This window comes from Lagopus muta, chromosome 27 (genome assembly GCF_023343835.1).
Source record: "Lagopus muta isolate bLagMut1 chromosome 27, bLagMut1 primary, whole genome shotgun sequence".
In the NCBI taxonomy this organism is placed as follows: domain Eukaryota; kingdom Metazoa; phylum Chordata; class Aves; order Galliformes; family Phasianidae; genus Lagopus; species Lagopus muta.
Window position 1 is genome coordinate 4,641,847 of NC_064459.1, and position 22,627 is coordinate 4,664,473.

At 50.3% G+C, this 22,627-nt stretch overlaps 1 long non-coding RNA gene across 1 annotated transcript in view; it reads left to right on the forward strand.

Annotated features, from left to right (window-relative positions):
- Window positions 1–16,745, forward strand: part of LOC125685310 (uncharacterized) — a 101,564-nt gene extending 84,819 nt beyond the window's left edge. Inside the window, exon 3 of the long non-coding RNA XR_007373421.1 lies at window positions 16,589–16,745. This is a non-coding gene — a long non-coding RNA (uncharacterized LOC125685310). The remainder of the gene's footprint in view (window positions 1–16,588) is intronic.
- The last annotated feature ends 5,882 nt before the right edge of the window (window positions 16,746–22,627 follow it).

A 22,627-nucleotide genomic window follows, 5' to 3' on the forward strand; every position in this document is an offset into this window, starting at 1 on the left:
TTGGCCCTGTGCTAAATCCCCCTTCGGTAGTATATCTCTCCTCTGTCAGTTCTCCCCAGCGATGATAAATTAACCTCTCCTCTTCTATCCCAAGTGTGGCAGTAAAGCACTCTTTGACACAGCGCTATCACTTTATCTTAATCTGCGCTGGGCGGGGAGGGGGCGGATGGGAGATGATGCAATCGCTGCCGTGAGTTGGGAAAAACAGAGATTTATGGTGTCAAAAAGGGGGAAACAGGGAAGGCAGGAGGAGTGCTGGTCTATAGGAGCCTCTCTGTGTGTCAGCGTGTGCATACAGATGCATGTATACAAACAGCAAACGCAGAGGTGCAGCTGCTCACTGCGGGGTCTCCTGCATGTGGACCCATCCCTGGGGACCCCTCTGTGTCCCAAGGGATTGAAGGATGCACTGATGGAGCATCCATGGGTGGATGTGTGGGGATGGGATGTGGGATGTCTGCAGTTCTGGAGCCCTCGGGGTCAGCACCTCCTCACCCAGCTACAGCATCTCTGATTTGTGGATCAATAACCAGATAGCACAAATTGTGGTGTCGATGCAACTGAAGCCCCTTAGGAAAAGTGGTGACGCGGTGAGCAGCTGTTTGCAGAATGGCGTGGAAGGGGGGAAGCCTGATTGGGGAGTGGAATTTGGGGCAAAGTGATGAAATAATACCTGGAGGGACAGGCACTGGGCCCTGCAGTGCTGCAGCTCTGCTTTCCAAGGAAAGCCCTGCAGCACTCCTGGGCCAGCCCCAAAGTGGCTTGTGCTTAAAAGGAAAGCACTCATCTCTCAGACGCCGCCATCAGCACAAAGGAATTAAAATAGCAGCTGGCATCCACAGGGCTGTGGACTAATAAGGAGCAGAGTGCCCACGGAGTGAGCAGGCTCAGGGTGATGACAGTGGGATCGGTCCCGTCCCATATTGCTCATAGGGTGGAATGGGAACAAAACCTGCTGAAAGCTGACCCACAGCTGTGCTCATAGCTCTTCTGGGAGAGACATGAGATGGTCACAGCAACAGTGGCACGGCTCTGCAGCACGGAAGGGTCACAGTGACAACGGCACTGCTGTGTAGCACAAGCAGATCGCAGCAGTGGTGGCATTGTGGTGGCACTGTGATGGTGGCATTCCATTGCAGCTGGGTCATAGTGATGGTGGCATTGCACTGGAGCACAGGGGGATCACACTGATGGTGGTATTGCACTGCTGCAGGGAGTCACGGAGATGGTGGCATTGCACTGCATTGCATTGCATCGCTGCAGGGTCACAGTGATGGTGGCACTGCACTGCAGTGCAGGGGGATCACAGCAATGGTGGCATTGCATTACAGCACAGGGGAGTCACAGCAACGGTGGCATTGCATTGCATTGCAGCAGGGTCACAGAGATGGTGGCATTGCTCTGCTGCAGTGGTGTCACAGTGATGGTGGCATTGCATTGCAGCAGGGGCTGCAGGCCTGGTGCGCTCAGTAGCCAATCGCACTGCGGTACGAGCCCAAGCAATGCTCATCATTAAACCTGTAATTTATTTCTCCTGTATTTCATAAAACGTGAAATATTACTGCTCTTCGGGTGCCCAGAGAGAACGGGGATGCTCCATTAAGTTCGACACTGCTCCTCCATAAGATGCAGTAATTATATGCGGCTTTTTTTACTGCTAAGTTCCTACTTGCAGATGCTAACAAAAGAAATAAGCTTTTAATCCAAACATAATTAATATGAATTACCTCCACAGTACACCCTGGCTTTGCACCATTAAACTTAATTTTTGTTTTGCATGATAATTGTGTTATCATTACCATTTATAGGAGAACTCAGGGACCTTCGCTTTGTTTGCAGCCCCGACCAAAGGCGGTGGCAGTGGAGCTGTCGGCCTTGCATGGCTCTGGCTTTGCTGCTTTCAGCCTTCTGTGCTTGTTTTTCCTTTACTCTTTCCATTGGGATCTGAGCTGCTGACCACACGGATGGGGAGTGAATCCCACCATGGGGATGCAGCAGGAGCTTGGGATGCTGCAGGCAGAGCCAGCACTAGGAGCAAAGCAGAGCTGCAGCCCACTACCCCAAAGCCATGGGGCCAACCTGAAGCCCCGCTGCTAATTAACCCTGGGATGAGTTTGTGCGGTCGCATTTCAGGAAGGAGAGAGATGAAATCAGGTCCCGTAATTATTTATTGAAATTACAGCCCTGTCGAGGAGGGCTGAATTACTGCAGACTCCATTAGCTGTGGATGGGAGAGAGGGAATGAGAAAATGATGGATGGGAGAGACAGAGAGAAATTTTGAAAATGAAAGGGGAAGATGAGGGCCGGCAGTGCCCAAATGGCACAGGGAGATCAGATGGAGGCAGGAAAAGTTTCCTCTGCAGTTGTCTGAAATCAGCACGTTGAAAGATCACATAAATATATTAATTGCTCTAATTAATTTCCCCAGGAAAGAGATCTCAGGAGCTGCGGACAGCAGGTAGCTGGAGAAGGGTGAGGGCATCACTTTGCAGGCAGTGCAGATTCCCTCCTGGGGGCTCCTCCATGTGATGCTGAGCTTTTGTCCATAGATGAGTCCTTCAAAAATCTCAGCCCCAAAAATCCTGGGAATTATGACATGATCCCAGCTGCTGAATGGGAACTGGGCTGCTCCCACCCCATAGAGAATAAAGGGAATCCCACCATCCTCCTGCAGAGCACTGTGCTGCCCCTGGCCAAGGGCAGACCTTCATCCCCATCCCTGTTGCTTCTGTCCTATGCCACCTTCCCAACTCCATCAGAGGTGCAGTGAGTGATGCACACACCACGGTGCCCCTCATCCCCTCCCAACCTGCCTCCTGATAATAATGAGCCCAGACACTTTTATTATCATTATTAATTAGCACTTTCAAGCAATGGAATTAAATCAATATGGTGGACTGAAACTAATTTTAACAAGCCATTGAGATCAATCATCGGGACTTTTATCTACATAAATGCCACTAAACTCAGCTCGTTAGTGTAACATTAGCTGGAAAAGGGGGGGGGGAGAAGGGAGACTGGCGGGGTTTTAATTAGGAAGACATAAACCGTGCCACAATTTTTCTTCTTTGATTTGCTTTTAATCTCGTCCGTGAGCTCTCCTGGTGCCCTGGCTGAGTGCTACGCTCTCACCTCCTCCCAATGGCAGCAGGAGAGGGCAAAGCCAAGCAGAGGGCTGTGTGGGTGCTGTGGGGCTGTGCTGCAGGATGCTGCAGGATTCAGGATGCTGCAGGATTCAGGATGCTGTGGGATGCAGGGCACTGTGGGATGCATGATGCTGTGCAACGTGGGATGCTGCAGGATGCATGGGGAACTTCCCATGGCATTCATCAGCCTCTTTCTTTCCTGAGCCCTTTGCACACTTCCTCCAGCACCTCTAATTCACAACTGTCATCCTCTCACTGGGTCCCCAGGATCAGAACAGATGAGGGTTTGCCATGCAGGGCTCTCACTGCGGCCCCAGCCTGGGTCTGGGAGCCCAAGGAAGTGCTGGGTTCTTTGGAGCCCCATAACAGCTGGGAAGAGTGGGCAGCTGAGGGGCTGCAGCTGGACGGGGAGACACGAGGGGCTCTGATACTGCAGGCTTCCAGCCCTCTCCAATTTCTCCTTAGCACCATTCATGGTACCCTCCATAGCCCAGCAGTGCCATGCTGCTTTACACCACATGAGGATCTGTCCCCCAGTGTCACCTTTCCCAACATCTCTGCTGTACCTTCCCAAGAAATATGACACACGCACCAGAAAATATTTCCTTTTTGTTTGCTGGATGGGTAATAACTCGCCTCAGAGACAGTCTTTACAGTCAGCACAAAAGTAATTTACCTACATGCAGCACAACCAGATTGCAATAAATCTGCTGCTCCTCAGCCTTGCTGTACTTTCCTGCACCGTGCCATGTTGCACCATGCCATGATGAACTGTGCCATGTTGCACCATGCCATGCCATATTGCACCATGCCATGATGAACTGTGCCATGTTGCACCATGCCATGATGAACTGTGCCATGTTGCACTGTGCCATGTTGCACTGTGCCATGCCATGTTTCACTATGCCCTCTTGCACCGTGCCATGGTGAGCTGTGCCATGTTGCACCATGCCATGCCATGTTGCACCATGCCATGATGAACTGTGCCATGTTGCACTGTGCCATGATGAACTGTGCCATGTTGCACCATGCCGTGATGAATTGTGCCACGTTGCACTGTGCCATGCCATGTTTCACCATGCCCTGTTGCATCGTGCCATGGTGAGCTGTGCCATGTTGCACCATGCCATGCCATATTGCACCATGCCATGATGAACTGTGCCATGTTGAACTGTGCCATGATGCACTGTGCCATGCCATGTTGCACCATGCCCTGTTGCACCGTGCCATGGTGAGCTGTGCCATGTTGCACCATGCCATGCCATGTTGCACCATGCCGTGATGAATTGTGCCACGTTGCACTGTGCCATGCCATGTTGCACCATGCCATGATGTACTGTGCCATGTTGCACCATGCCCTGTTGCACTGTGCCATGATGAACTGTGCCATGCCCATGCCCTGTTGCACCATGACATGATGAACTGTGCCACGTTGCACTGTGCCATGCCACGTTGCACCATGCCATGATGAACTGTGCCACGTCGCACTGTGCCATGCCATGTTTCACCATGCCCTGTTGCACCATGCCATGATGAACTGTGCCACAATGCACCATGCACGCCACGCCATGCTGTGCTGCTCCCCCCAGCCCCAAACAAGAGTTAATATCTGTGAGCACCAAAAAATAAATAAAGGGAATGGAGAGCACCACCACGGCATCAGGGCCCTAAATCACCAAGCCTTGCCCGTCAGCCAATTTCTCTGCAGAAAGCTCTTAGCAGTTAATTTCTGGCTAATTTATTATCCTTCGGCTTAGCCCTACAGCACCATTAGCAGTACACTGACACAACTGAGTGAAATATTGTCTAATTTATTATCTTATTACTCCTCTGGAACAGGATCAATTAATTACCCATTAAAGTATTTCAGTTGCAGAGATTTATTAGGGGGCTCAGCGCTTTAACAGATGATTAGTTATATATGTTTGTTTGCCCGAGGAGCGCAGACTCGCAAATGACTGGAGGGGAAGGGGAAAGACACCGCGTCGGGAGGTACCTAATGGATCTTCTCTTGACTCTCTGAAAATGGAGCAGTCAATGACAAGAATTATCGACTCATTCACTTGCGGTTTGGAGATAACCATATGTACCAGGAGAGAGAGGGGGTGAAGGGAACGGGGAGGGAAAAAAAAAAAAAAGCCTCACTCAACTGCTTTTTCCATTCAATAAATTTGCTGCAGAATATATTGGATTGGGGTTTGATGGCTATTTCGTGTTTTGCAGAGTGCTGACACTGGTATGATTCAGTAATTATTGTTTCTTTTAAGTTATTGCTGTAATTTTGCTTTCTAAGATCCCAATCAATTCCCGCCTCTCAAGGGCACGCTTGAAAAGCGATATTTGAAAACAGCCCTCTGATAGATTGTGCCGTTAGACAGTGGCTGAGACAAATAGCCTAATCTGGCACAAATTAGCTTGGCTTCCACAGATAGTTTTATACAGCGATGTAAATTATATTGTCAGGGCCAGTCACTTTCCTGCTTAGAGTGCAGCTAACAAGAAAGCGCCGAGATGCTGCTGGCACTGCTGTGAGCACTGGAGCAGCTGTGGGGTGGCTGTGGAGCAGCTATGGGGCAGCTATGGGGCACAGCAATGGGGCAGGGGTAGCATTGGCTCAGCCCAATGGTGCTGAGTGGTGGTGCTGATGCAAAGCAATGCAGGGGTGCAGCACTGAGGTCCTCCCCGGTCCACGGCCTTGGGGGGCAGCTGATGGATAGCAAAGCCAGAGCTGCCCCCAAAGGTCCTTTGTGGCCGTGTTGGTTCCCTGTGCCCAGAGTGAATGGAGTTAGGGTGAGTTTAGGGGTCTCAGGCTGTGCAGACTGGAAGGGAGGGAGAAGCAGAGCAGTCCAGAACCGCTGTCGCAGCGCAGAAGCACCCACAGATGTATTTCTATGCAACTCTCCACCCATAGAATCCATCACTGCGAGATAGCACAGACAGCCTGAGCAGCATGGAAATGGGGTGTTTAGGCAACTAAGCAGGTACATAGTCACCTAATGAGACAGGCTCCATTTAAATCAAGTGATGAGGATTGGGAGCTCGCTGCGAGGCACAGAGGCAGGCAGGGATGAGGCTGCTGTGGTCCCAGGGCTCCTGGCTGAGGTGTTGACCATCCCCAGGACTGCACTGCAGGGCTGCACCATCACCATCATCACATGCAGCTGCCTCTCCCCATCACCACGTGCACACAGGTGCTGCAAATGAAATACAGCACAAAAGAGCATCTCCAGCAGCAGTGCCCTTGGTTGGGCAGCAGAGCCGGGTGCTGAGCCCAGCTTCATCCCATCTCCATGCACTGTCCTTCCTTTCTGCTGCTGCAATTCTCGTTCCTCTTCCAGCAGCTGAGTAATGGCTTTGGAAAGATGGCACTGCACTGATTTAGGGGCTTGACCTTGGGAATGCTCCCGCGAAAGCTGTGGTTTCCTGAGCACAGCTTTCTGTTTCCTTTTATGAACACTTTGCAGGTTACACGTATATTTGGGTATGTAGCAACTGAGTGGAAAAAAAAATATGCATGCTAGAGAGAAAGAAGAGATGAAAAAAAATCCCTTTTATATCTCCAGGCTGCCTTCAGCAACAGCATTCCTAAATAGGAGAGGTTAAATATATTGCTGCCATTACACTCTACAAGGAACACATTCCATAAAAACGAAGGTGCCGTAAATTATACAAATATGATGCTAACAAGCCAGGAAATGCACTGCTAATGAGGTCAGCTATAGAACTCCCGCAGTGCTGCAAATCATGTGCCAATCCGGCGCAGGAGGTACAGGAGCAGCCCTGGGTCAGCATTTTCTGAGCGCATTTGTAACCTGCTGTTCAGCGAATAGTTATACAGGTAGATAAAAATCCTCCTCCTCTCCTTGTTTATGTGTCAAATAAGCACGGCAGCAGACAATCACGCTTTGCATTAATGCACCTTGCTATTACGCCTATTGTTCTGTGGCTCGGAGTGGAGAATTAGTCACTCCAATGTGCAAATATTGGTTACAGTTTGGAAGCGTGCACGCTTTTGTGTTCCTATCAGACTTGCTCCTGGAGGAATTATGCATGCTGGCATCAGGGCTTTTTCTTCCCTTGTACGTACTGTATTTGCTAAAGCTCTTAAAAGGGGAAGAAAAAAAAAACAACCCTCAAATAAACATGTTTGCAGCGGGTGAGTTATTGGCTCATTCAGCCTGCCTCCCCTGTTAGGCACTGGGACAATAACTGCGTTGAAATGTGGCGTTTAGGAGCCCACATGAGAAACCTTCCCCAAATCTGCAAGTATAGAGAATGAGCTCAGAGCCGTTTGGGCCATTTCATCCCAGGGCTGAGGAAATTGTCCCTCATCCCACATAACCCAGAGCTGAGATATCTGCATGGCCGTGGCCCGGGGAACCCTTCTGCACATCATAGAGCTGCTTGGTTGGATGTGACCTCAACAGATTTCCAGCAGCACACAGAAACCCTGAAATAGCATTGCCCCTGCAGACCGAGCCCAGCGCTCGGCTGAGACAGAGCACTTCCACCAGCCTGCCTTGGATATGGGTTTCCTAAGGCATTGCCTTTGTTTATCCACTTATTTAAGCATTCATTCCTTCACAGGAGCACAGGACAAGCAGAGCTGTTGTCCACGGTGGCACCCATTTCTCACGACCTCGGCTGGGATGAACACACAGCACAGAGGACAGAATAATCCCTGGCACTCCGAGCTGCCACCAGTACAGGTGTTCATCCCGGATAAATGGTGGTGATCCCTGAGACGTGGGACCTGCTCAGACCAAGCATGAAATACAACATTCCCATCTTCCACTTCCATCAGGAATTTATGGGTCCTCCACGCAGGAAGCAGAGCGAAAGCCCAGCTTGAAAATCTCCCCAGCTCAGCAAATGAAGGAAGGAGGAAGCAGGCTGGGATTCTCTCTGTGTGAGAGGAACCAGACAAAGCCATGGCAGAGCTTCCCACTGCGCACAATGGGACTGCAAAGCTTGGAGGGCTTGGGATGTGTTGGCTGACTACCAGCACAGGGCTGGTCCTGCTGGATGCCCGCTGTCCTCGGGTGCTGCTCATATGAAGAACCACTGCAGGCAGAATGCATGTCTATATTTAATAAGCTGGATATTTACGTTAACTAAATAGCAGCTAATTATGAAAACATACTTAAGAGTCTGAGCAATTAAGCAATAATATATTACATACTTATTAAGCCTCCAATACACATGTCCTTAATAATCAAAATATTAATATGCAGCTACTCTTCTATTATACAGCAACTCTGCTATTATACAGAGAGTGTCCTATTACTGCCAAATTAAATGCGTAGTTAGGCGAATTTAGGACACTTAATTTAAAATGTTCCCAAGAGTTCACTATGGCAGAAGCTGCAAGACAGGCCTCAACACAGGCAGCACAGGGCTCCCAGAGCTGCCCTTTGCTCCGTGCCACATGGCTTCAGCTGCCCAGGGATTTGCTCAACCCCTTTAGGGCAGCCCATTGCTGGGAGAGGCCAATCCTCAGCTCCCAGATCCCAGCTCTGTATGGTCTTTGCATTGGTTTCAGTAGATCACAATGGAAGTGAGGAAAAGAGGCATTGTAAAGAGGAGCTGGGGATGGAGATGCTTGGGGAGAAAGCCAGATACAAGAGGGGAAACCTGTGGGCATGTTCCTCCACTGCCCCAAACACCAGCTATGTTACATATGATGATGTCTCTAGATGCTGTTATATGGGGTTGTCTGGTCGTATCTTGAGTTACGATGCAAGGTGAGGGTTCTAAACACACCTGTAAATCCCTACTGTAAAACCTAGGGGCATTTTTTCCCCTTTTCAATTAAGCTCCACAACAATAGGCTTCATTCTTTATCACTTTAGGCATTTTTTTCCTGTACACAGTGGGTGTGAAGTGTAAACAGGCTGATTTGGTGTCAATTTTCACCTCATTGTGCATGGGAAGAAATAAGGGTGAGAAAGGCAGGGACTGGCAGGGCCTTTGAGGTTCAGTGGCCAGAGGGAATGAGAAGGAAACATGGATCCCTGTGCCAGGAGGACCTTTCAGTGAAAATAATACAAACAGAGGTACATCAACATGGTTATCTTTGTAATGTTTGAGGTGAGGATGGCGGCATGGGTCCGGAAAGCCATGGAGTGCTCCTGGTGATCCGTAACATTTAGGGACATGTGTGCAGGGCACAAGTGGAATCCACTGGGGATGAGCAGAGTGCCCCATCGAGGAGCTGCTGCCCACTGCTGGAAGCTGCTGAGGCTGTTTCCCATATGGCTCCTGGCTGGGATGATTTATGGGGTGAGGAAAGCATGCTGATAAATGTTGTGGCTGAGCCCGGCGCGGACCTGGGGTATCACAGCACCATCCAGACAGCCTTAATGGAAGCTGCCGGCACTGCGGAGCAAGGCGTTATTTATGGCCGTCTGTAGTGCCACTGTGGGGCATTCATCATCGCTTTGGGATGAGGGTGAGGGCAGGACGAGATCATGTGCTGCTGTGGGGAGGAGTGGGTGCAGACGCCGGGGCTGAGCTTACCCTGGGGAAAAGGCTCCGTTCTCTCAGCTGCTCCCAATGTTCCCCATCAGTGATTGACTGATGGGATGGGGTGGAAGTGGAAATGGAAATGAAACGGAGATGGGATGGGATGGGATGGGATGGGATGGGATGGGATGGGATGGGATGGGATGGGATGGGATGGGATGGGATGGGGATGGGGATGGGATGGGATGGGGATGGGGATGGGGATGGAATGGGATGGGGATGGGGATGGGATGGGATGGGATGGAAATGAAATGAAATGAAATGAAATGAAATGAAATGAAATGAAATAGAAATGGGATGGGATGGGATGGGATGGGATGGGATGGGATGGAAATGAAATGAAATAGAAATTGGATGGGATGGGATGAGATGGGATGGAAATGAAATGAAATGAAATGAAATGAAATGAAATGAAATGAAATGAAATGAAATGAAATAGAAATGGGATGGGATGGGATGGGATGGGATGGGATGGGATGGGATGGGATGGGATGGGATGGGATGGGATGGGATGGGATAGGTTGGGATGGGATGGGATGGAAATGAAATGAAATAGAAATTGGATGGGATGGGATGAGATGGGATGGGATGGGATGGAAATGAAATGAAATGAAATGAAATGAAATGAAATGAAATGAAATGAAATGAAATGAAATAGAAATGGGATGGGATGGGATGAGATGGGATGGGATGGGATGGGATGGGATGGGATGGGATGGGATGGGATGGGGATGGGGATGGGATGGGATGGGATGGAAATGAAATGAAATGAAATGAAATGAAATGAAATGAAATGAAATAGAAATTGGATGGGATGGGATGAGATGGGATGGAAATGAAATGAAATGAAATGAAATGAAATAGAAATGGGATGGGATGGGATGAGATGGGATGGGATGGGATGGGATGGGATGGGATGGGATGGGATGGGATGGGATGGGATGGGATAGGTTGGGATGGGATGGGATTGGATGGGATGGGATGGGATGGGATGGGATGGGATGGGATGGGATGGGATGGGATGGGATGGGATGGGATGGGTTGGGATGGGATGAGATGGGGATGGAATGGAAATGAGATGAAGATGGGGATGGTATGGGATGGGGATAGATGGGTTGGGTTAGGGTGGGATGGGATGGGGGTGGGAACGGAATGGTGGCATCTTAGAGCTGGTTCAGCCATATCCCTGCAGCCGCAGCTGGAGAAAGGGCTCTCCCCATTGCTGCATTTGCTGGAAGGATGAAAAAAAATAATAATAATTTTTTAAAAAAAAATTAAAAGGGAGCAGCTATAAAATCGAGATACTAATAAAATGTTCCAGGAAGATGAATTCTTCCGATATAATGGTGATCCTTGATACTGAAATGTTCCACAAATACATTTTCATAGCCCCACTCAGTATTATTTGTAGATCTTTTTGCAACCCTTGTCAACAAATTCCTGATAAAAAGGAGACACTTTGCTGTGTGCTAAAGCTATGAATTTAAGAAGTGTCAACTGGTCCTTATTTATGGCGCAATCTTTGGCTTTCTCATTTTACTGATGGGCTTTGGTGCAGACTTGCTGCTCCACATGCACAATTTGGGGTGAAATAAATGATCCCGCTCGGGCTCACTGTGGTTTGGGTGCCCCAGTGCTGAGTTACGCTGTGCCCAGCATTCACCCCATGCCTGTGACCCTGGGACCTATAATGGAGGCTGTGCAAAGCCGGCTTTGGCAAAAACCTTTTCCGGTACAAATCCATGTACAAATCAGCAACAGATTATTCAGAGTTTGTGCTTGGCGGGTGCTGACAGTAGTTAATGAAATAACAGCTGTGGAAGTCCTGCTTGCAGAGTGCTGCTTGGGCAGAGCTGTATGGGGCCATGGGATGGCTGCAGCCAGGCAGCCCCGCATTGCATTCCCCATGTCCCCTTGTGGATCAAGTCCTTGCTGGGCTCTGCATGGAGAAGCCCATCCCATCATCATGGTGTGCAATGCCAGCAGTCCTTCCATTCTTGAGGGCAAACTAAGAGCACTGACAGCACTGGAGCTCCAGGACAGAGAAGCCAGGTGTGGAGCCCATTTCCTCCATGCTTGGCGCTGCAGGGACAATGGGCTCCCAGTTAAAGCTGACCCTGCTCTAACTATGGCACGTGTTCATAATTTAAGCTCTTTACAACAGTGCTTGGTTAACACCGGAGCCTGCTCCCCGCTGCCCGTACCTTTTGTTGGGGGTGATTTACTGTTCCTCTGTGCCCCTCTGCCCACTGAAATTCATAACAACTTTCACGCAGCTATCGAGAAGCCCTTAATTATAGCTATGTCTGGTCGTGCCATTGGAGCGAAGGGCCTGCTGGCACTTTCCTTTCACAGGAATCCAGTTCCCAGCTGGAATGAAATTTGCCCTGCTGACGGGGGCTTTTTATGAGTTTGTCTGAGGCCTTATTAAATAAAAAAAAAAGCTCTGGTTTTGGTACGCCGGTGCAGTGAGATCCACTGTGTGCACGGGGTCCCAAAGGAGCCCTGGGACGGGCCTTGGTCTCACCCCAACAGGACTGCTGCTGCGTGGGGATGCGAGGGGCTTGCATTTATAGGAGAGGCTCCATTCTAATTATGCAAAGCCTCGCAGGCAAACGTGAAAGGAATGAGCTCTACCCCAACAAAAGCCGCGCTGTTCGGTGCTCGGTGAGCTCCAGCCTTCGTTGCCTGCTGTGTTGGGTGATTGATTTGCATGCGTTTCTTAGGAGGAGGCAGTGTGGTGTCACCTAGGGACACCTCACACAGGGGTCAGTGTCCCAAATAAGGGGAGGGGATCGGCCCCACCTGTGTGCCACCCAACCCCCACAGTACAGCCCAGTGCCTCCCATCTTATTACAGCCCCACTGCTGCTGCCCATGAGTGCTGCCCCAAGGGTTAACCCCGAGCACGAGGGACGTGAAGAATCTGGTTACATGGAGGATACAGAGCCATGAGACGACTGCCAAAAATGGAGCCATCTCCTGGAATAGCAGTTATGGATCTCTGAGATCTCTGCAGGACCCACAGGGGAGCTCCTTGCAGTCCTGTCCCACCCCATGTTGAGTTACAAGGTGCAAATTCCCATCAGGAGAAGCGCCATCTGATCCCTGTGCAAAGAGAAGGGACTGTGGGCACAGCAGGAGGAGCACGGCCACAGCCAAGGAATGTTCTCGGTCTTGGCACCCACAGACACAGCTCAGAGGCAGCGCTGCTCCAGGACACGCTCGGTGCTCTCCGGGATATCCAGGGGATGCTTTTACACGATGATGCAGATGTCAGCCCCAAACCCTTTGCTAGAAGAGGTTTCCCAGCAGCTTGTCCAAGCTGGTAAAGCAGCACGTTGCAAAACTGGACAGAAAAACTCTCAGGCAATTTTCCAGAGAGCCATGTACAATGCTGCTGGAGGACTCAAGGGCAGAGTCCTGGGGCTCCGTGTAATTTAGCTTAAAAAAAGATGTGATGTTTTCAGCGAAAACTGCTTCTGATGCTGATTCAGACCCTTGCAAGGCCACGTGCTGCTTTGCTGGGGACTTTGCAGCAGAGTTCTGCTCCCTTTGCAGTGTGTGCTGTGCTGGAACAGGGGATCCCATGGGTGCACATTTTTGCAGAGAGGGTGGAAAATTGCTGAATGCAGACTTTGTGTTGGGCTCTCTTTGCACCCAGGAGGTTCCCAACCACAGTGCCCCCCTCCCTGCTCTATGCTTAAGGGTTTGCTCCCCTCGGCATTGTCTGTGTGTGATGAGGGAAAGCAGAGGCCAATAGCCCTGCGGATTCCTCCTTTGAGTGGAAATGCAGCTCTTTGTTAGTGCTTGCCATTGCTGTGTGTTAAGTGAGGAGTCCAGCATGTATTTATTTACCTCAGGAGGGTTTTATGACCTCCACATGCACATTCTTTGCTGATCTGAAGGCGCAGCCATGCGCGTGCCAGCACTGCAGGGCCAATCCCTATGCAGCGCTTCTGCTCCGGGGTCAGCTCACAAAGAGAAGGTCAGAGCAAAGACAGGCGGTGTTTGGGAGCCGATAACCACCCGTCCTGCTGAAAGGAGTCTGATTTCCCCATCTGAAGGGAGATCTTTGATTAGTGACTGATGGGGCAACTTCAAACGCCGGCGGCTCTGGCTGAGATAAGCGCTCAGACCTGGGAAGCTCTTTCCCAATGCCTCTTTGATCTGGAATTAGGACTGGAAATCTCAATGGCTTTATGGAGAGATTTCCAGGGTTTTAATGATGGGCACAGTGTGATCCACCTGGTTTCCCAACGCTGAGCTTCCAGCTCCACGGGGACACAAGGGGCTTCAGCTCCCCAAGGAGAGCAGACCCAACCCATGTCCAAAGAGCTGAGTAAATGGACCAAACATTATTGCATGGGGGTTCTGGGGAAGCCACTCCCAGGGCTCCCCCTTCCCCCTGCAGAGAGGTTCCCCCAACACCCAACGATGTGTGCCAGGTGGGCACAGTGTCTGCTCACATCTGCTCCCACAGTGGATGCCAACAGAGCAACTTCAGTCCCCTCCATACTCTGCAGCGTAAAATGTGTCACACCTGGAAGTAATTAAAATGAATTTTTACTAATTCATAACTAATTGCACAATTACTCTTCTATGAAAGATTCAGCTCTCAGAAGACGCTTCGACACGTGAAATGCGCTTCTCCAAATCTGGCTGAAGGAAGAAGCAGGGGAACATTGGGTAGCACTCACAGCACTGTGCTCCTTCCCAGCAGAACAGCCCCTCCATCCAGGGATGGCACAGCCATGTCCCTGTGCCCGGCCCCACTGCATGCCCCCTCCCCACCACACACAGCTGCCTGGGGCTGCACACTTGCAAATGATGTTTACTATTTAATAGGATGTGATGAGACTGTTCTGATACTTCAAAGGCAGCTGACAGTTTTGTTAGAGATAAGGAACTTTTGGACAATTATGGTGAAGGCTTTGACAGCAAGAAAACGCACAAACCTTGTAACTGTAACCAGCACCAAAGTCAGAGATTCTTCCTTGGAAACAACTTGAATATTCATTTTATCCATTAAGCGTCACTTCGTTATTTATTTATTTTTATTTCACGCTCCTTTCTGTCACTTTGCTTCCTTCAAGCCCAGGAGAGATCTTTTCTTGTTACGAGATGCACGTCTTCCCCCCTTCTCAGCTTCCCCATCTTCAAGCAGGCTGCGCAGCTCCCTGAGTCTGTCTGCCTGCCTGTCTGTCTCTGCAACCATCCATTTGTCCACCTGTGTGTCCATCCGTGTGTCTGTCTCTCTGTGTGTCTGTCTATCCAACCTCTGTGCCCAAGCTCCCTCAGCCCTTTGAGGAGCAGGGAAGGGATGCAACAGTCCCAACACAATCCTCATTTTGCAGATTTGCACTTCGAGATCCAGAGGGAACTGAGGGCTCTCTGAGGTCCAGTAGACTTGGTTGGAGGGCTGCATGTCTGCATCTCATTTAGGGATGGACCTCAAGCCCTGGGTTGAACCCTGGTGGAAAAGATACTGTGCACCTATCCAGGATGAGCAAAGCCAAAATAGGGTCACCTGGCGCAGGACCACTGCACGGTGCAGGGATGCTCACGGAGCATGTTCGTTTCGTTTCATCACCACCTTCTGCTATTCAAGATGGCAAAAAGGCAGGGTTTTTTTTGCCTTTACAGCATTAAGCTGAAGCCACGGATCTAAGGATCCTGCATGGTGCCAATGGGGCATGCAGTGACAGCCACCAGTGCGCGCGGTGACAACGACCGGCAATGGGAATCCTGCACGGCGGCATGGAGTGCTGCTCTGTGCAGGGAATGGCTTTGTGCAGCCAGCAGGGCCCCATCTCTGTCAGAACGCCTTTACAAAGCCTCCAGCTCCGGGTGTCAGGGAGGACAAGTTTTTTAATCATGTTAAAATGATTTATTTAAACGTCAAGCCGTGTCACCTCACTTCCTTTCATTTTTCAAACTGTTTGTGTTTTTGCTGGATGATAAATTTATCTTCAGACAGCCTCAATATGACTAATTAACTTTGAAATATAAGAACCAGATGTGTGAGCTGGAGAGCTTTCTGAACCCGTGCCAGGCGCTCCTCTCCTCCCTCCCCGCCTCCCGCGCTCCCCCCGCACCGCAGCGCACGCGGAAGCCCTGCTCCCCACCGCACCCAAAATGGCCTTTTTTCCCCCCATTACGGTGCCCCCATAAAGGGAAACAACACTGAGTGACTACTTCCAGAGAAACCCTCTGGTGTGGAGGGGACTGTCCCCTCTCCTTTGGTTGCTGCAGTGCTGGAAGAAGTCAGGCACTGACGCACCAACTAACTCTGCACCCTACAGTTCTGTAATTCTGTGTAATTAAGCAAAGCTGAAATGCCTCTCCCCACCACCTATCCCAGCATTAAAACTGGGAGAAATCCCAGCTTTCAGCTTTATTTCACAATTCCATTGGGTGTATGCAATGAGCAGGACATTAAGGTCAGGATGGACCAAAGCCACGTGCCCTGCTCTGCTTTCCAGCACAGCCATAGATGCATAGCCTGGGGGGACATGGCCTCTGTGGGGGTGGGAGAGCCCTTTCCCAATCAGACCTCCTTCTTGGAAGCATCTCTTCGTAGCACATTGAGCTCCAGTTGCAATGGATGCAGCTGTGCACCATCAATGGGATCCCACGCACCCTCCTTGGCCAACTCCCATCCCTTCTCTGGTGGCACTGCACAGCCCCACTCTGTGCCTCACTGGGGAGGTAGCATTGCCTGTCACGCAAATTTCAACAAATATTTTTTGAGCCAAAACAGATTTTTTTTTTTTTCTTTTCAAACAAACTGTAAATATTCATAGAAAAATGTTGATTTTGGTGGAAATTTTCTTGATCTTCTTGGAAATGGCAAGCGAAAATAATGTTTTTTTAATTTGCGTTTCTAAAGTACGGTGTGTTTTTTTCTTCTTAAGTTTTCATTTCTGCAACGTTAAACATATTCCATGGAAGGACTTCAGCCACAGAATTACTTGGGCCATGTGGAGGGAGATGGCAGCTGTGTCCCAACCATTCAGAGCATGCAGTCTTCTACAGGAGTGCTTTGGTTTTGGTCCTGCCTTCATCGTCAAGACACAGGTCAATGGTTTTAATTGCAGCCTTCCTGGGATGGGATGGGATGGGATGGGATGGGATGGGATGGGATGGGATGGGATGGGAGGGGAGGGGAGGGGATGGGATGGGATGGGATGGGATGGGATGGGATGGGATGGGATGGGATGGGATGGGATGGGAGGGGAGGGGACGGGATGGGATGGGATGGGGATGGGGATGGGGATGGGGATGGAGGTGGGATGGGTTGAGGTGAGTTGAGATGGGATGGAGATGGAGGTGGAGGTGGAGGTGGAGGTGGAGGTGGAGGTGGAGGTGGAGGTGGAGGTGGAGGTGGAGATGGGATAGGATGGAGATGAGGTCGGAGACGAAGATGAAGATGAGGATGGGATGGGATGAGGATCAGGATGAACCCTGCTGCCATCCCTCCCCACTCCTCTCTCCCCTTCCCTATCTCCCTGCCTTCAGCCCACGCGTGCTTTGCCCTCCAGTGCCTGCACCGCAGCTCCACGCTCAGGGTTGCAATACAACATTGCAGACATATAACAGCCTGAAAAACGGAGCCAAACTTTCCCCTCCCCACACCTCATCCTTGCCCTAAATACACAGAGCAAGCTGTGGAGCTCGGCTGGCTGCGCGATGGGAGCCAGCGGCGGATGTTGACAGCCTTGATGTTGGGCGGGCAGGATCCTGCACATCTCCCGCTGTATGGCGCTAGATATTTAATAAAGCAAAACCCCCAGGATCAAGCAGGCTGCCGTCCCTCCCAGCTCCTTTCTTCTGCTTTGCTCGAGCTCTTTAAAGCCTGCCTCCCGTCTCTCTCCAGAAAATCCTTTCATGCCTCCCTCACCAGACTGACATTTTGACAAGTTGCCACGAGTGACATCTGATTTGTACAAATTTCAAGACTAATAAATCTACCTGTCAAAGCGGAAACTTTAAAAGGAGCTAAGCCCAGCGGGTATAGTTTAACAGAACTCAAGTTGATGAAACTGTAGGATGGAGAAATTATATCTGTCACAATCCACCCACATTAGTTCTGTAGAGATGTTGGCAACTGAAACAAACGTCTTTCACAGCCTCGAAAGAAAAAAATAAAAATAAAAAAAATAAAAGGAGACTGTTAATACTGTGAGTAACAAGTAACAGTTCTATTTGTAAACTAGCACGGTTATTTATTTAATTTTTAATTTGCTTGTAGACACGAACAGGAGGAGACCCCCAGCTCCGTGGTGCAGTTGAGGTTCCAGCACCCAGGAGCAGTGGATATGGCACACTGGGTCAGGACAGGGCACACGCTGCTCTGCCCAGCTCTCCTTGTACTTGCTGTGGTTCTCTGCAGGGAGCCCCGTCCCCATCTGCCAACCCAGAGAGCCAAAGGGGCTGTGATTGAGGCTCTCCCCATCCATGCATATCTCATCCCCATCCCCAGGACTCAGAACCGGCGCTCAGAGCATTTTTCTGCAGCAGTGAGCACAAAATGAGCCAGGTGCTTGCAAAGAGCTTCAAGGAGTATCCAGCAAACCAAGGAAGGAGCTGCAGCACATGAAGCTGAGGTCCCTCCTCTTGCACTTCACAGCAGAAGCGCTCTGGGTCCTGCAAACCTTCCTGCAGCTCTGTGTTCCTCTTGTCCCACTCTCCTTTGGAGTTGTTTTCCTCTGGATGTACAGCTGCAGAAACACGCCATGCACAAAGTTGATGAAGCTTGGTTAATTTTCTAATAGGCGCAGCAGTGATGGATGGAAGCCGTGCTGTCTTCCAGCTCAACTTAAAAGTCAAATAAAAATAATCATGCTGATGGAAAAATATCATTCTTCCAGCAAAGGCAGATAATATATGATCTGTTCTATCTGCCAAGCGCCCGTCCCTGGTAACACTCCCATGTGCTTCAGCAGGGGCAGAGTTCAGCTCACACTATGCACTCTCCCATCCACCATACACTGGGGCTTCAGCGTAAACAACCCATGGAGCTTTTTCAACATCTGCATTATTTCTAATACGGTTCCCACATCAAGAGCTATGCTGCAATGGAGGCAGAGGCGGCCTGCAGCAGGGACTGCAGCGTGTGGGATTCAGGGAGCACCTCCTACAGGTTGGAGTCTGCACGCTGCATTTGCATTGCATGGATCCTGCAAACCAGGAGTTGCAAGCTGTGCTCGGGGAGTCTGCAGCTTTCTGCAGGTCTGCTGTGCTGCTGAGAGCTCTGCAAAGGGCAACAGACCCAGAATTCAGGTGGGATGCAGTCGGAGCTGCGCTCAGCGTGGGGCTGCTCAGCGGTGCTGCGCTTTGGTTTCGCTGTGATGCCGCTGTGCCGTGCCCCAGGTAAATCATCTCTAATCCGATTTGCTGAGCTCAGCTGCCTTCACAGTGGGATGAGGGATGGCAGGACAAGCCCAGCAGGTTATTTCTGCCATACTTCTTCCATCGCTCCATACCCACAGCAAATGACACCTATATATCTTGGCAGCAAAATGAAGCGTGGTGGGGACGAGTTTTCCTCCTCGCCACCAAAACCTCACAGCCAGCGTACCAACACTGCCCACCCCATCCTCATCTCCATGCAGATTCCACACACGGCCCCAGGCAGTCGAATGCTGCACTGAAGGGCCGAGTGATGAAGAGGGGACCGCTTGCAGCCACCACCATTGCTTCAAACAGGCTGAGAGCTTAATGATTTCAAGGTAAAGCGCTTTTATTAAGACAACACAGGGAACTTTTTTCAACCACAGCTGACATCACTATAATAAATCACCATCATGTCTTGTGGGATTGAAAAAGCCAAAATACTGTCAGAACTGATTTTTCTGGCTACTCATGCCTCCAGAACAAACCATGTGTTTTTAATCAACAAATCTTTGTTTTGCATTTCTAAGACCCTAGCACTCTTTAAATAGTTAGCATTTACCAGAGGGATATTTTAAATTCAGCACACTGCTTCCTTACTGGAGAGATTAGGAAACAGGACACCACATTACAGACTTACCGGGCTTGTCCAGGGCTTTTGGAAATTTGTTTTTGTTATATTTATGCAGTACAGAGATGGGCTTTCCCACACTTGTTTCTAGCTTCGTTCAGCCATTTCTCTCCCCAAAATGTGGACGTTCTCTGCTTGCACTGAGCTGCACATTGCAGTGCGTTGCTCCTCATCCTTTGCCTGCAGAGGATGTGAGCACGGAGCATCCTGGTGCCACACTTAAGCTCAGGTATCTGTGTAGTGATGGGGTCTGGAAGGGTCTGGGGGGGTCCTGGGCGCTCTCAAGGTCGGGCTGAAACCAGAGCCACCGGGATCCCCTTTCTCACCCTGCCAGACCCCCTCCCCCGCTGCCAGCTTGGCACAAATGTCAGTGCTGAGAATAACCCCGGGCCCATGCCAGGCACAAAGATGCCAGTGCCAATCACCCACGTCCAGCAATGTGTGAGCAGAGCTCGGGACAGGAGATGGACACCGCTCCTTCCACACTGCATGGTTTCTTTGGTGTGGGAAAGGCAGGCTGACCCCATGGAGGAGACCCCACAGGCAGTGGGAGAGACAGGAGTGGAAACCCCATGGACTGAAGGGACGCAGGGACCCTCAGGCTCAAGGTCAGAACTTGTGATCACGGTGATCCATGCTGACCCCAGGCTGAGCCCTGCCATCCCCAGACCCCCCTCAGCCACATGAAAGCAGCCAAGAGCACGCAGCCATGCGCTGCACTGCTCCCCCCAGAGATCAAAGCCCACGCCGGGGGCCGGAGCATGTGAGGGGCAGGTGTCCATCCCCCCACGGGCCACCATTCATCACACGCTGCGTCCCACAAGGAGATCAAACCCGGCCTCCCGCGGCTGTTGGTTAAAATCCGCCTTCCAGTTACCCTAATTAAAGTTTTCTCCCGGCTGACTGCCGTCCTGTGAGCGCTTCTTTCACTCCCAGAAACAAAGGCTGCAGTGAGGAGCCCTCATCCGGTGCCAGGGCCGCTCTGTTTGCCTCCTTTTGAACTGGGACACTCTGCTGGAAAGTGGCTTTTCCAATTTGGGAGAAGTCATGGAGCCCCGTGCAGGGCTGGCGTCTTGCTACGGGCACCAAGGGAAGGATTCTCCCCAGCCAAGACCTCCTTTGGGACACTTCTGGGTTTTATAAAGGAAATTCAGGCAAGAACCAAAGCTCTTCAGCACCCAAAACCAGGGCAGCCTAAATGCAAGGTCTATGCAAGCCACACGGTGAAGAAGTTTTAAGGTTTGCACCAAGCACCAGAAATCTGTGCCCTGGAACAAGAACACAGCAGAACCCAGCAGACGGTGCTGCTCCGTGTTCTGGTCTTGGCCCTGAATTACAAATAACAGCTGCAAAGTTTGTTCCCCACAGCACGCAGAGGGAAGCAGGCAGATAAAGGTCTGCACAACCTGCTGCTGGGGGAGATGGTATCTAAATAGGATTTTTGTTTAAAACCCAAGATAATAGTGATAACACTAATAATAATAATCCTAATGATCCCTCTTTTCAGGCTGCTTCGAAGCCCAAATCTTATCCTAAACAAGAAAATTATTCTAAGCCTCAGAGAATGCATTGAAAATTAATATTGATCATTAGGAATAATCACCCTACGAGGAATGGCACTGCAGTGCCTGGGGAAGGGATCTCTCCAGGGCCAGGCAATAATCACACTACTCCTATTGAGCAGTGCCCAGAGTGGATTAACCCCTTCTGTGCCAGCCATGCTGTGCCCTGGGTGCTGCAGTGCCTGGTTCACAGCCCCACACAATGTGCTGCTATGCCACTTAGTGCCACACAAAGCAATGCTGAAAGGGCTTTCAGAACACACCGTGTTGAGGCAGGAGCCTATGGAAGATGTTTAATACTAATTCTATTAGGCATCTGAGTTAATGAATCACAAGTGTAAGAAATCATGATAATCCAGCAGGCATTAGTGACAGATTAGCTTCAAAGCTACCATAAAAGTGCCATAATGCTTACCTAGCAGCGTGATTAATGCCAGCAATACATAATGTCATTATGAGGAATGGAGCGGCGTGGCGGCAGCTGACAGCCCCTTTGCTCTGGCCATGGCTAAAGCAGTGCAGTGCTGATGAATCCCCACAGGATGGGTGTTGCTGGGGTGCTGAGCTCACGGTCAGCACGTCCTCCTAAGCTGAGATGCAACCAGAGCTCAGAACCCATTGCTCCCAAGGATCCCCTCCCTGCCCAGCACATGGACACCAAGACACAGCACCATGCATGGAAGGAGGGGTGAGAGTGGGACAAGTTGCTATTGAATGGAACTGGATGGCTCATTATGGCTTTTAAGGATTGTTTTTCTACATCTTTATTGCTCAGGTTTGCTTAATTTTGGAGTGGATGCCTGCCAAATTGTCTATCAAATTACCTACTGGCAAGTAAACCAAAATCAGTTCACTTGAGTGCAGCCCTCTTCTATTTGACTTATAGCCAAGCAAAATATGGGCTTAATCAAGGGAGAAATTGGACGTGATGTTTCAATGAAAGATAACAGGGTACTGTCTGCTCAGTGGAAACAGGTGAAGACAACAGCCTGGGACGGAGAGCAGAGGGTTGGATGCTTTGGTGTAAGGTGGGGCTGCTCCTGTGAGACATGGCACTTCTATACCCACATACTCTGTGGGTGTTTACCCCTTCCTGCTGATTTACTCTCTGCAGAGCCATGCAGGTGGATGAGGCCCATGCACCATTGCAGCATCTCCATGCCCCTGGCTCACGCATGTGGCTCACAATGCAGCCTGATCAAAGTCCCCTGAGCAGACCTACAGGATGGTTGGACTGGATGATCTCAGTGCTCTTTTCCAACTTCAATGGTTCTCTGACCCTATGAAGAGCATGGAGCTTGCTTTGGAGCAGAGCACTCTGCTTTGTTCCAGAGGTCCTCTGAGGGTTACACTTGCATTGCCCACAG